This window comes from Anguilla anguilla, chromosome 7, assembly GCF_013347855.1.
Source record: "Anguilla anguilla isolate fAngAng1 chromosome 7, fAngAng1.pri, whole genome shotgun sequence".
Taxonomy (NCBI): Eukaryota; Metazoa; Chordata; class Actinopteri; order Anguilliformes; family Anguillidae; genus Anguilla; species Anguilla anguilla.
Window position 1 is genome coordinate 15,418,397 of NC_049207.1, and position 14,230 is coordinate 15,432,626.

The following is a 14,230-nucleotide window of genomic DNA, read 5'->3' on the forward strand; positions in this document are numbered from 1 at the left end:
ACCATAATGTTTAAGCCATCTGAATGATGTTAAAACATTGACAACCGCCAAATTTACAAAACAGGCCCAACAGAAGCCTGCTATTTTGACACTTCAGTTAAAAAGCCATTGGAATTCATTCAAGTCATGACACCCACAGAGAGGACACACCCACTGGACAGCTCTTCCACTCTGTTTAATACATGTGTCTTTGCCTTTGTACAAGCACTGCTAGATCCATCAGGCTAATGTGACCACTTCCAACACCCCTGATCCTTTTACCATTTGTGCTACCTCTACTGAGCACCAGACCCAGAGAGCACAGTTCAGACCTCTGCTCTGAGATCAAACTCCTAAAATGCAGTCCCTGCTGCGTTTCCCAGTGAGTGCTAATGTCCCTGTTTTTCTAAGGATTGCGCTCCCCACCCCCATCTCCCTCCGCACAGAAAGCAAATTGTTTTACCACTTGGGCTTCCTTTGTTTTAGTTCTGCTTCCTGGGGGTACAGGTCAGTTTTCACTGATTGACACAAGGGGCCTCTGTTCTGCCAGCTACGTAAATCAGGGCCTGACAGCAACCGGCTTGCCACTTGGCGGGGTTGTAGCAGCAGGTGGATGCTATGGCTTTTGAGGAGGCCTGCTTTTTCTCCAGAGCTCGACATTGCAGTCAGTTGAATCTTTGTTCTCGCAAAGTATATTTATTGCATGGTTTTCAGCATCTTTCACCACTCTAAGGTCCTTAATTAAGCTAGTGTCTGCGGCACTCAAAGGCTTATCAGAATTTAAAATGGAAAGTTAGTCACTCCTCTCTCTCTTCTCTGCACTCCCTATCTTCCTTCACATTTTAATATGGCTTTCTTCTTAATGAATGATGCAGAACACTGGAACCATACTAGGTGAGAAATATGAGCAGAAACCACCTAATTGTCATGAGAGGCTTCGAGATCCAAAAATGGGTGTAGCTGTCATATAGTTTTCAGTGATTTTAGGAACCGGAATTTGCACGAGCAGGTAAGAGCTTTTTCCACAGTTAAATAATAAAAACAATAATAAAAATGAATAATAAAGTTGATTGCTCATGATGCATGTTCGTCCCACCCCATTCTGGGGTTCAAAAAGCATGAATCACTCTGCTCCCCTGACCGTAGGTTGAGCCACCTATGCTCACAGCCGTTGTAGACTTCATGGTGGCATTGGTAGTAAAAAAAATAGGCTCCTCGCATCCGTTCCTATGCGCCACAGTTCATTCCGGAGAGGGGGTGGAGCCGCAGTGCTATCAAGAGACAAGCAGTGAAGGATGAGGTCCCACAGCTCGCCTCACGATGTTCCATTTCCCAGTGCCTCCCTGGGAGCTGAAGCAAAAAGCATCTGCTGAGGATTCACTCAACGCCCACGGTGGCTGTTTGATGGCCTCAGAGTTGTGGAAGCTTGTGGTCACATGTCGAAACCGATGGCGTTGTTACCTTCGACCTCATCAATAGTTCTTTTTCCAGTGTGAGAAAAGGTCGAGGGGGCAAATCCAAGTAATCTGTGGGACAGCTTTATCGTTTTATCTATGTCTTTGCAAACTGCATGGAAATGTGACTCTGTAGATCTCCTCTGTGGAAACTGGAGTGGAATTATAATTGCCATAGATATTATAACAGCTCCATTCATAAAATGAAAGGTAAATTCAGATTTTTGTGAAATAATCCAATACATACTGCATAACATATCAGGTGCCTTCATGTGTTTTGTGTATTATAAGAAATGCCCTCCTATACAAAAGAGAGTTATTAATTTATTTTAAAAATCAGATATGTTTGGGTTTAGTTAATAGCAGTACAATGGGAAAACATTATAATTAAATATTGTTGGAAGTCTTTAGGAATAATGGCAGCCTTTAAAAAAAAAAAAATCAGGCTGAATGTTCTCTGTTATAGTGAAACACACTGCCACAGTCCAAGCGATTCCCTCTTGCTGCGGCCAATTTCTCTGGACAAACTGGATTTGATGGGCGATAAATGTGTATGAATGGGAGTCGGCTGCAAGAGATCATCCCGATAATATCACATCCTACTATGTCTGTGACAAGCTGAGGAGTAGTTCACAATGTGCTCTATCACAGCGGCTCAAGCTTAAAGGGGAACACAGCTCAGGGACATTCTCAAGGCATCTGCTATCTTCATCCTCTTTTAGCCATACACATCCACAGACCTCAATACAAGAGCAGTTAAAGCCTAACCTGTGAATTTGTATCTCATGATACATTTTACATCATGTGTAAAATGTAGATTGGTTAAGTCATATAGTATAAGCAAAAACTCAAGAAGGCACAATAAGTATGCTTGTTTCTGTATTAACATGGTAAAGATAGAATTAAGTGCATTTTACAGTAGATGTACCAAAAAAAAACAAAAAAACATTCCACTATACAGTATATTATGATCTACAACTTTAGGAATTTGGTTTATTGAATCTAATTTAAAAAACTGTACTTTTATACATAAAATATAATTAGTCACATGACAGTTTCTCATGTGACTGGGTGAGCAGAACAGTCACAGTAGGAGCAAAAATAATTGATTTTTACAGTTTGATATCATGTCATGTGTTGCATCAATATATCCCTTTTATCTATTTCTATCTCCATCATTTATACATGGTTTTTATGTAATCATAAGTGCCGGATGAGTTCCAGCAGGATGTCTCACGTGTCACATTAAATACACTTCATCTGCTGAGTCAGCTGTTTGAGTACCGTCTGTTGCTGCGTAGTTGGAGGCAACGCCCAGCCCAGTTTGTCGTATTTCCCATCGTTCTTCCTGCCCTCTTGGACAGTTTGTTTCACGATGTCGGTTTGGGCTCCACAATTTCTGCCTCTCCCGCGTACGAATGTCCGGTGTTCTTTTATCACTTTTGGGAAGCAAGGCAGAGAGACGTGATCTCTGCAGCCCATGTCCACAATGACAGGTTTGACCTGGGATTAAGAGAGTGCATGCGGTCTCTTCCTGTTTCCTCTCTGAAACACTGTACCCAGGATATCCTGTCACTGAGAATATGCGTGTTGTACCACCCAAGGACTAAAGGCTGTAAGGATCATCCATGTATCACTGCCAAGGGTATCTGAAATTCTCTGGAACAGGACAGTTTGGGGAAAAAAAATCTGTCTAACCTTCCAGGAAGTTGTTGATAAGCTGCCATAAGTTGTTTCCATGGTATTCATCAAGAATATTCCCATTCATGTATTTTACTTCAGAAAGCCATCTTATCTACGTTCAGTGGTGCTGGAACAATTTATCAAGAACCCTTGCCCAAGTTGACCTATGAGATCTTCAGGGCATAAGAGCCGGTTCATATCAGTGTCACCATAAGAGTCCTTTATAATGGCCCCTTGATATAATATATTTGATTTCCTGTGACTTGCCCCAGGGATGTTTGGATAGCATAAAATGTCTCTATTCAGCAAAATGTCAGTCGGCTTGTCGCCAAACGTCTATGGGTTTCAATTTTCTATTCTGACCACAGAGTGTGCTAGGTCTTACCCTTGTAGCCTGGAAAGAACCATGCCCTGTACTTACTGTATCAACCAATAAATCTTTTCTTTCTGTCAAACTCTTTCTCCAGAAACACTAGAAGGTCTATTGTGGGATGGGCGCACCAGCTGTTTTTATCATCTGTGCGAAATTATGTTCACAAATAACTGACAAGTGTTAATTGTTACTCAGGTGTTTCCTTTTGAATCAATTGTTTTCACATAAAAGAGCAGTGAGTGTCCAATCTTGGTTTTAGCCTTTGTTTTCATCTGTGGAGATTGCATTTGGAGCTAGAAGGTGTACACCATCATGAAGACCAGAAGTCTATAACTGAAAAACATGCTTAACATATATAGACATTGTAATGCCCGGAAGAGAGATGGGATACTGCCCCTGGTGGACAGCATTGGTCCTACACACAGACAGGGTAGCAGCTGAAGCTCATTCCAATTAGCTTAGCTGCTGCCCATTGCCTAATCACATGAAAGGGCCTTTCTCTCAGACCTAAAAGGTTACCATGTGTTGTCGTGGTTATCCCCAGACCTGCACATTTCACAATTTGCATCTGTTTGATTATTAATCAAATAAATTATCTAATCAATGGCCAGTGAAGGTACAGACCATATTGTAGCAGATTGCAGTGAACTAAAAATTTTGATGAAATATTGCCAACCAACTAAATTGAAAGGCTTTATACAGTAGAATGGTTTCACTGAAGCTAATCAAAACCAAGAGCAGAAAAAAAAGCTAGAAACCAGTGTGAGACATTATATCACAATTAGCGTGTGAGTAGGAAGCCGTCTACACTTACAAATAAACATCCAGAAGCGATGTGGCACAGGAGCAGAGGTTTCTGCCATCGCTTTGTGCCGACTCAGCCAGGCTTGGCCTGCTACATTTTTCGGCCAGACAAAATTCAGCAGGCAAATCTCTCCCACCTGTTTCAAATGTCCTGTTACGCCAACATCTTATGTTGGAGTGAACGACCAGAAACAACATCAGTATGAACCATTAACAAATATTTATGCAAGAATGTGTAGCAATGCTTTGTAGGCAATTTCTCTCTGAATGTGGAGCTGAATCTCGGAAGCCATTTGCCAATAGCTATTCTGGTAGCCCTCTAGTATGACCTGGGATTTGCAATGTTTACATTTATATAAAAATGGGAGCTGTATATAATGAAGAATTCAAATAACAAAAAAAAAACTGAACGTGAAAGATTAGTGTCATTTCACTGCACTGAAACCGGGATACTTTGACTATATAAGCCTATAGTCTACTGTTGTCTTTGTTTGTTTGTGTGTGAAAAAATATTCTATTTGGTATCAGTTAAATGCTATATTCTCTGTGGAAGACGTATTTTATCCAAGAAATCGGTGTGACTTTGTATCAGCAGGTATGTAAATAGTGTGTTTGCAAATAACTTTTCTGCCGTACATCAAACACAAAACATCCATTTGTTAACTGAGCTAACCAACACCATGCTAAAAGTTTAATTACCAATATAACTGGCCACCATCTCCATACAGACAAACAAAACACTACATTTGGAGCCAATAGACTAAATCATGGAAAAAATAAAAATAATACATTACTTATGCTGTGGATAAACTCTTGCCACAGGTTGTCTCTGAATTTTAGACTCTTAGTTCAGTTTTTGACACCATTTTGTTATGCAAAGGTCATGTCTATAAGCAGTAAACCATTTGCTTTATCCCAACCTGTGATCACAAAGGTTCTCTTTATAAAGCATCTGTCAGATATCTATATCGCAAACCGCAGCAGCACAACGTGTTGGCATACTGTGTAGGCTTTTGACGACTTAATGGAAATGATTTTCTTAACAGATACCTATTTTCCATTACTCTGACTCAATTATATAGTCCCATGGGCATATACAGAAGTAAGTCTAGGACACTTTGGTGTAATTCATGGGCAACCCCAGGCGGATCACTGACTGCATGTCGAACGAACGATATTGCCTCTTGACCCAAATGCCTTTGGACAGATGGTCTGATTTGAAAAACATCTAACCGCAGAGCACAGTCGAGTGAGTCTCCACTCATCTAAATGGGCTCTGTGGCTCTCTTAGCTGTCAGAGCTTGCAACACCAGCCTCCTCAGCCTCAAGCCAGCATTATTAGGTGTGGTCTTGAGCAAATGCACTGTGCACTTGTGGGCTTAAATTTAAAATAGTGTCTGCCATCCAAGTACCCCAAATAACTTCCACACAGGCGAGATCTGGAATGTAGATGTGCAGACATCCATCTGCTAATGTAACCCAACATGACTACGCTATTTGGTTATTAATGAACCATAAGGGGAAATGCTTTAATTTCAGATTTTGTTTTAGATAAAATGTAACCGTGTATTTAAATAAATGTACTGTATTTGTTATTTTATTTTAAAAATGAACCTCCATTTTATAAATATTATAAAATATTTTTCACATTTATAAGGAAATTAAGGGGGGGAAATTAAGTTACTATCCTTAACTGCCTTAGAATATAATGTTACAACATTCATATATTTTATATTTTGCTCTGTCCTGAATTGAATGTATTAAAAAACAAGATTTTCGAAATATTAAGTGAAATGTACCCTTTGCAGATCACTGGCTATTCGCCAACCTTTGCCTCCTTAAACTGGTTCCTGTGCTGCTGACCACCTTGAGGACAGACGTCCCTTTAAACAAACAGAGCCGCATCAGTCCCGTTCCACCGCGCATCAGTGTGCCGATGCACGCCAAACCCCCACACAGCTGGAATCGATATTTTGTGTGGAGGCATTTCATGCGTGAATAGATAATTGCAGCTGCTGCAGCTTAGGAAGACATCAACTATCAATTCCGAGCGCGACGTAATTGCTCTCCACACGTGAAAGGGCTGCCTGAGTGTGTGGGGGCTCTGAGCAACTCCATCACAGTGCAGGTTCATTGCGCGTTCAGAAATTGTGTGCTGCCGATTTATTCATCTGTTTAGATAACTGGGTGAGGAGCGGCAGTACATAGGCTATGCCTTACATAAAAATGTTTATTAGAATTGGATTGCTATGAGTATAGTTTCCATTAAGCACATGCTTTCTGTGTATGCTGTTGAATTAATATGGTTACTTTTATACAATATGTTTTTGATACACAGAATAGGACGCTCCAATAGTCTTCCAAGTTAAGTCAGGCTGCCAGCCTGGAGGTCAGATTTACAGAACAGACAGCACCATAGCCAGGAGAAGGAAGAGGAGGGAGGCCAAAGTCCTCCTACTGACGGTGGTATTGATGCATTCTGGGAAGAAGGGAGGGTGATAAGCAGAGTGTATTGTGTTGAATGTTTGTGCTGACTACCAGCCACTGTTTAGTTTTGCACATCCAGTGCAAACCAAGCACATGGAACAAAAGGTAAACACGGCTGATTATTGCGGTTCAAGGAGCATCGCAAAGTGAGCTTGATTGACTAACCATCCCCAAAAGTGGCAGACTTCATCATCGAGAACTGCCTCGCATTCCTGATCCTTGAATGCTCCCTGTGGTGTGTGCTGGCAGTTTAAAAGAAGGCCAGGCTTGTTTATATTCACCTTCAGCAAGCCCCCAGGCTGGGTTATGCTTGCTTTTCATTCTCTGATAGATGAGTTTCCTCTCAGATGAACTCTAACAACTTACATGGCCTCCACACCAATTTGCCCTGTTTTTTTAACATTCCACTGGAGTCAATTGTGTAATCCTCATCACCCCCGCTGTCACCACATGACTTTCTACCTTAAACTGAAATCTTAGTTTGACTTCTGAGCATTGTGTTTTGACTGTCTACCCTGTTTGCAACTCTAATCCTTTCAGGGCTCGTGGACCAATCACAAAGCCACCACAAGTTGCCTGGGCTGTGCATTTCTGGTATAGATGCTCAACGTGACAGCTGGTTATTGTAAATGAACTGCCTCAGGTGAGCGTTGGTGGGGGAGCCTGCGTTGAAGCTCACACTGCCGTAGCCATGACGCATTCTGGGCTTCTGAGTTCGCCTCTTAGCCCCGGGGCATTCAGAGCACCTCCGGGATGGTGATTGAGTCTGAAACAGAGCAGGTCACCCCTGGGGTATCTGAAAACACTAAATGAGGCCCCATTCACGCTGGAGAGCTGAGGGCAGGGAGGGGTTATGTTTGTTCAATATGTTTTGGAACGTGGCGAGCGCCAGCCCACAAGTTTCCCCCGATTGATTTTGACCCCGAGTACACCTGGTCACAATATAGCTTTGTCAGTGAAAAACCCAACGAAAGCTTTAGCGGGGGGATAGGGGGGTCTGAAAAAAATGAAGATGAATTTTGACAGAGGGCCTATTATTTTGAAATTAATAGTTTTACGGTTTTATTGGAAAATTAATAAGCTCTATCTTATATCTCGTTTTACTAGCATACATACATCTAATTAAACACAACTAGAATATTTCCTACAGCCAGGCTATCCCAGCATCCGTCTAGCCTTGATATTGTTGTGTACTAAACACTGAATTGCAAGTTGCCACTGTAACATGAACTGATGTAGCTTTTATTAAAGATGGGGATGCTACAGTATGTCGAAGTAGAAGCAATGTCTGACTGATAGAAATTAAGGGACCCCTAACACCATTCTGGCTCTAGACCACTGACTCAGTTGCACCTGTAACCAGTGTAAACTGCAAACTGAAAATTTGTTAATAGAACAGGGCTAAAGTTATATATGGTTTGTAAAAACTGTCACAGTAATTTATTATAATGTATCCATGTGCACATTATGTATAAATTACAGTCTCAGATGTACCTGAATGTCCAAGCAATAACTTTTTCCTGGGCTTGTTTTTTTGGTTCCGTTTAAGGTGTATTATCTAGTTGTATATACAGTATTATTAATATAATATAAACCATATCTGTTTGGTTACTCAATGTAAAACTTCCGATGTTGACTCATCCCAGTTTGTAATATAGCGTGTGTTTCAGGCAAGGAGAGCATTGGACTCTATGGGATGTAATAGGCAATAGATCTAAATTCGGTCCAATAGGCTAAGGCATTGACTACTCTGTGCTTCAGTAATCAAATCCAGCTGGGCCAGTTCATTTTTTTCCTGTGCTGTTTTCTATGTATTGCATCACAATCGTAGATGGTAGGTGACGATGTAGCCAATCATAATATTTACCTAAATGATAAAGAGGTACCAACAACTTGGACATGAATCAACTATTCAACCATTTTGCTTTTCAACATTTCTGTAATTTTTATCTGCAAATTGTATTACTTTTTATAACTGTTTAGCACTTCAGGGCGAGCCAACTCGGGAGGATTGAACGCAGCCTCAGGTACCTTTCCGATGACATTTCATTCAAACTCTCAGTGCCGATGTGGAAAGGCTCAAATCGCAGCTTGCTTCCTTACGGTCCTTTCAGCATGGCGGCCTTGCGGTCCAGACGTTCGGTCACCTGCCCAAGGCCTGGCAAATATCAATATCGGCCTCTCCGTTCGCCAGTGTGGTCCCCATGTGTTTTCAGTTTATTGGTTATGTGCACACAAACGTAAAAAATGCTCCCTCAAAGGTGGCTGTTACACAGCAATGTTGCAAGCAGTTATGACAGCGCTTGACAGCGCAAACCACTTCCCGCCGAGATTTATGCATCTGCGCTGTGTTTCGGCGTCCGTGGGGAGCTGGGATAGCTTTCTGCTGGCCTTCCGCAGGTCATGGATCACGGTTCCCGCAGGAGGCGGTTTTATCGCCCTCGTGGACCTCACGGTTATCGGGTTTGTCAGGCTCCCTTTGGCACAGTAAACGAAGCCCTCTCCGTGACTTGTGGGAACCCTTCAGATAGGAAAGCTGTTTTGAGCAGGTCCAGAAAACAGACGCCATGAACCTCAGAGCTCTACTGCTGCACGGAAACATCCTGTGTCCTGAATTCTTGACGACTGTTGGGCAGTCACCCAAAGATATTTGCAAACCGTCGCAGTAGGACACACACTGTTTTCAGAACAGCAAAACTATAAGACAAACAATAATCAGTTTTGGGGGTTCTCTTCTATTGATAGTTAAAGCTGAGACTTCCTGAGACGTGATTTTCTGTATAATAATAGGAATAGTGTTAGGCACTGGCCAGAGCTGTGAGGCTTCTCTTGTTTCCCACAGTGATTTTATAGCATTTTGTTTTCTTTCACTCCTTGTACAACACCTTTGGCATTTCACCAAGTGAGCTCTTTTGTGTTGTACTGTAGACATTCCTGTTTCTACTCCTGCATAATCCAATTTCAAGGGCCCTTCATATCGTTACCATGGCGCGAGCACTTTCTCTCCAAAGTAGTAAAATGTCTCGATCTACAAGTGACTTTTCCCTTGAGTTATAGTGAAGGTATGCGATCCAGACAGTATTTCAACCTTTCAGGTGCTGAAAGGAGCCCATTCAGAGGATTGAGCTATTTTGTACAAATATTTACTTTTAGAGTGAAAACCTTGTCAGCCTATTTTCTACACATTTGCATGGAGCAACATGCGGCAATGTTACAGTATGTCTCAATGGGGATTTCCTGTATTTGTTGTCTGAAATCTGTGGGTTGCTGACAACTGATCTGCCTCATGAACAATTCTGGGATTTCTGTACAATACAGTTTATTCCACAAGGAGAACGCAGCAATACTTTCAGTGTCACAATGTGTGTAAATTATGTTTCTGACTTCTGTCAATGCTATGTGTCTATGCTATTCATGTATAATTCAGTCAGGGATTTTCCTTGTTCTCCTTTAGCAAAGCATATCCAATAGCTAAATATGCTAACATGTTTGACAGACAGCCCCCATTATGGTAGCCTCGGTGATAACTGCTTCAGGCGTTCATGTTTATTCTCAGTGTCATGAAATACACTGTGTTGCTTGCGGTTTACGCGGGACTGGATGGGGAATATTGGAGGGGAATATTATTGACTCCCCCCCACCCCCTTCCTGTGTTGTTTGTGCCCAGGCGTGGCCTGTCCTTGCGCTCCCTCGCTCCGCTGGGACCACCGCACACATCTGCTCACCAGACTCTCCTCTCCTTCTTTCTCTCATGCATACACACACTCTATTCCCATTCTCCTCCTGAGAGAATCCAGTGTGCCGCAACCCCCGTTTCCACATCAGCACCTTCGTTCACTCACTCGTTCACTCACACACTCACTTGCTCATTCACCCACCTGTTGAGCTAGGCTCACTCGATCACCTGCTAAGTCAGTCACATTCACCTTCTCATTCATTGACTCCCTTGCAGACCGAGGCGGCAGCTCCTCCAGGAGAGAGCGCGATGGCAATAAGGTGCTCTCAGGTGTAGGTGAAACTCCACAGCCTCCAGGGTAACACATGTTGCGCTCAAATTAGAGCACGGCAGTTTTTTATTTTTTTATTTTTAAGGAGGCGTGTGCGCTCTGTGTGTGCGCCTGCGCTACTACGCTGGCAAGCTCGACTACAAACGAAATGAATGTGGAAAGACGTGATTTGTGCTCACTCTATTAATTCTCAGTAATTCTAATCGCCGTTCTGTTCTCAGACAGTTCAGCGAAGGAGGGAAAAAAAACGCCCAGAACAGTATAACAGCAACTCTGTGGGGGAGGAGAGGGCATCCGTTCAGACCGTAACTGCAGGAAGTAAGTGCACACCAACAATTGTACACATTGTGTGTCTATTTGTATTGCTCTGACGTATATTGCCAATTGCGGGTTGAAATAATGTCAGTTATTTGGGGCTGCAGTAAATGGGACGTTAGTGACCTTTTCTGACAGGTTATTGTTGGCTTTCACTGTGCTTTATGAAAACGTGTCCTCAGCATCCTGTGCGCAATTTTATGCCTCTGTCACCTTGAGGCAGTTACAGAAATGGTTTATTGTTTGAGAAGGATTTGATACCAGACATCTGAAAATGAAAGGGATCTTGAAGGAAAATGAACACACGTGATAGGCGGAAATGTTGATTAAGTAAGATTTATAACACACCAGTCATATTTTAGAATGTTATGACATGTTTATGTGTGTGCAACTGCAAGCAATTTGAAAATTTCTCCGGGTGGATTTGCTTTTTGATCAGCACTTACACAATGGCATGACCAATTGATGAATTTACATCACAACTCACAGCTGTTGGCATACCTTTGTCAGATGGCCTGTTATGTTTTATGCAGCTCCGTATTTGAGCATTTAAATATTTAGTTTAAAATGATCAAAGATGATTGTGATATTTTTAATTGCTCGCTTTGATTTTTAACCCAGTCGTCACTCTGTCTGGTCCGAGTAAATTCATCATGGAGGCATTTATTAAAGAGACAGTTAATGGCAGAATGAAGTGGGTCTGTTTTCCCAGGAAGGGCAGAGATATCATAACCAGATGTACCCTATCTGACATTGGCTCCTTTGATCTTTCAGGGGTGGGTGGGGGAAAAAGCAATCTTTTAAAGTTTAAAAGTCTGGGGCAAAGCAATATTCGCACAGGTCAGCTTGGACCTTTCTTGCAGGTTCCATCTGCCTTGAACAACTGACTGCTTTTCACGCTGCTTATTTTTTACACTGATCCAAATAATAGTTGAATGTGCTCTGTAATCATCCTTTTTTGGTGAAAAAGACATTCATAAGTGTAGTAGGAGATAATTCTTTATTCTTTATTGCTTGCTAACCTTTTTTTTAATTTAATTTATTTATTTATTTTATTTTTTTTACACATTTGACACATTATGGGATACATAAAGATGCAGAATGGTTGTCTCTTGACTCACCACACAATAAAATTCTAGGTGTTCATCAAGTTTATGTGAGTTTACACTGGTTAAAAGGTGTCATGTTAGTGTAAAAAATACTCTATCAGAGTTGATTCTATTCTGAGCCTTTTGTTGTTTAGAAGCAATAGATTTAGAGAAATGCCAGAACAACGTTCTTATTCTAAAAGGTGAGAACTGGTAGTGCAGTGAATTTATTATATCAAATATGATCTCTTATATGCATTTCAACATGGCTTTTTCAATGTCCAAGGCATGGTAGCATAGAAATGCAAACCAGTCTTCACCGAGGAAGTAGAATTCAGATGTGCAGACACTTGCAGAGTTCATTTTGAGCAACACCCTTTTCCAATGAGCATTTTGTATTGTTTTATCTATCTGGACTCTTGCATTTAAAATTCCAGTATCTGGAAACAGACTATGATGAGCTGGTATAATGAAGTGAGCTGTGCAGTAACGGTTGCTCTGGGTTTATTGAGATTATCTGTCCACAACATTTCCCTCACCTTCATCAAAAGGTCTCACATAATTTAGCACTGGGTCTTGAGGCTCACAGGTTTTAGCTGGTATGTTACATTTATAGAAATAATAAAGAATTTGCCCTTACTGAACTTTGAAAAAGAAAATGAATATTTCTTTCTTTACAACAAGAAATCAGAATTCCACAGTAAAATGGTTAATTAGCTCTGATGGAATATATTTTACTTTGATAGATTGCAATTGCTCCCTATTGGACTCTGTCAGAATTGATTTAACAATGAACCTTTTCCTGTGTGGTTCTTAATAATGGTCTTTTTATATCTATTTAAATAATTTTATACAGTGGTTTAAGCGCCATTAACTACTCCACAAGATCATTTGTCATTCCAGAATTTAAGTCCTGCATTCTCTTCCTGATAATTTGTTCTCAAGCATCCCAAATTTCAGACATGATGGTGTTCCCTGAAACAGCTCCTTACAATCCCATGTTCCGCTTCAATATTTTAAACACTTTAATGATAGTATAATATAGATTTGTGAAAATATTTGTTATTTTCATACTCTAAAGATTATGCTCACATTTTACAATTTTACATTCTATTTAACTCTTCAAAACTGTGACATGTTTATGTCACAGTGTTGAGGAGTTAAAAATGATAGTTGGTTTCCAGGTGTGTTGTGTTCTTTCCTTATATTATGGCACAGTGTACCTTGCAGAACATTATAGAATGCCCTATTATAATTTTAGAAATTATGTTGCTGAAGTGCTTTCCCATTTACTGTGTGTGGCTGTGAAATGCACCTGACAATGCTATTTTTTGCTGAGACACCCAAAGTCAAGTGAATTAGCACAATACATGTATTTATGGATTGGGTATAGCTTGCTTTTAATTTAGCCATTCTATTTCCTCAGGTATTTTAGTTTTGAAGAAATTGACAGTAGGATTCTAAGTTTAACAGTGTCAGTTCAGTTGTAATAGTTTCTCAGTTATTCTAGTACAAAGTTCATAAATTTATGTTGACAATTTATTATGTTAAATCTACTGTTTTTAATAGAAATATTCAATTGACCAAAACAATGTATATGCCTGTACTATAAAACAATGCTACTATGCAAAATGTTACTTAAAATGCTGAGGCTTGATATGTGAAAGCCATGCTGTCTGTGAATGGAACCTTATAATTCCTGTGTCTCCAATGGTCATTATTGTGGTTAGTGATTACTGTAGGAATGCTGAGTGTTGCCTGAATATTTCACAGTTGATGTTTATGTTAGATGTTTCTACATTCTGCAGTTCATTGTACTTGAAACTTTGCTGATTTAATTCCATCATCTATATTCTACTTCCACCCCAGTAATGTCGAGAAAGAGAAATGGATTCAATCAGTTTAATAAAGAACCATCAATGCAGTCGATAGATAAACACCCTGGAGCAAAAGAGCATCGACTCCAGCCATTAAATGGCTTAACTGTGTTAATGAAATTCTTACTTTTTGTAATAAAGCACATCACCTACAGTTTAATTT

At 40.6% G+C, this 14,230-nt stretch overlaps 1 protein-coding gene across 2 annotated transcripts in view; it reads left to right on the top strand.

The window, feature by feature from the left end:
- The window catches only part of sema3ab (sema domain, immunoglobulin domain (Ig), short basic domain, secreted, (semaphorin) 3Ab), a 115,767-nt gene that overhangs the window by 24,435 nt on the left and 77,102 nt on the right, over positions 1–14,230 (top strand). The window contains exon 2 of one of the 2 annotated variants that reach the window (XM_035425496.1): positions 11,009–11,105. The exons of the other annotated variant lie outside the window; for it this stretch is intronic. The gene's annotated coding sequence lies outside the window, so the exon portion shown is untranslated. The remainder of the gene's footprint in view (positions 1–11,008; positions 11,106–14,230) is intronic. 2 annotated transcript variants of the gene reach the window in all.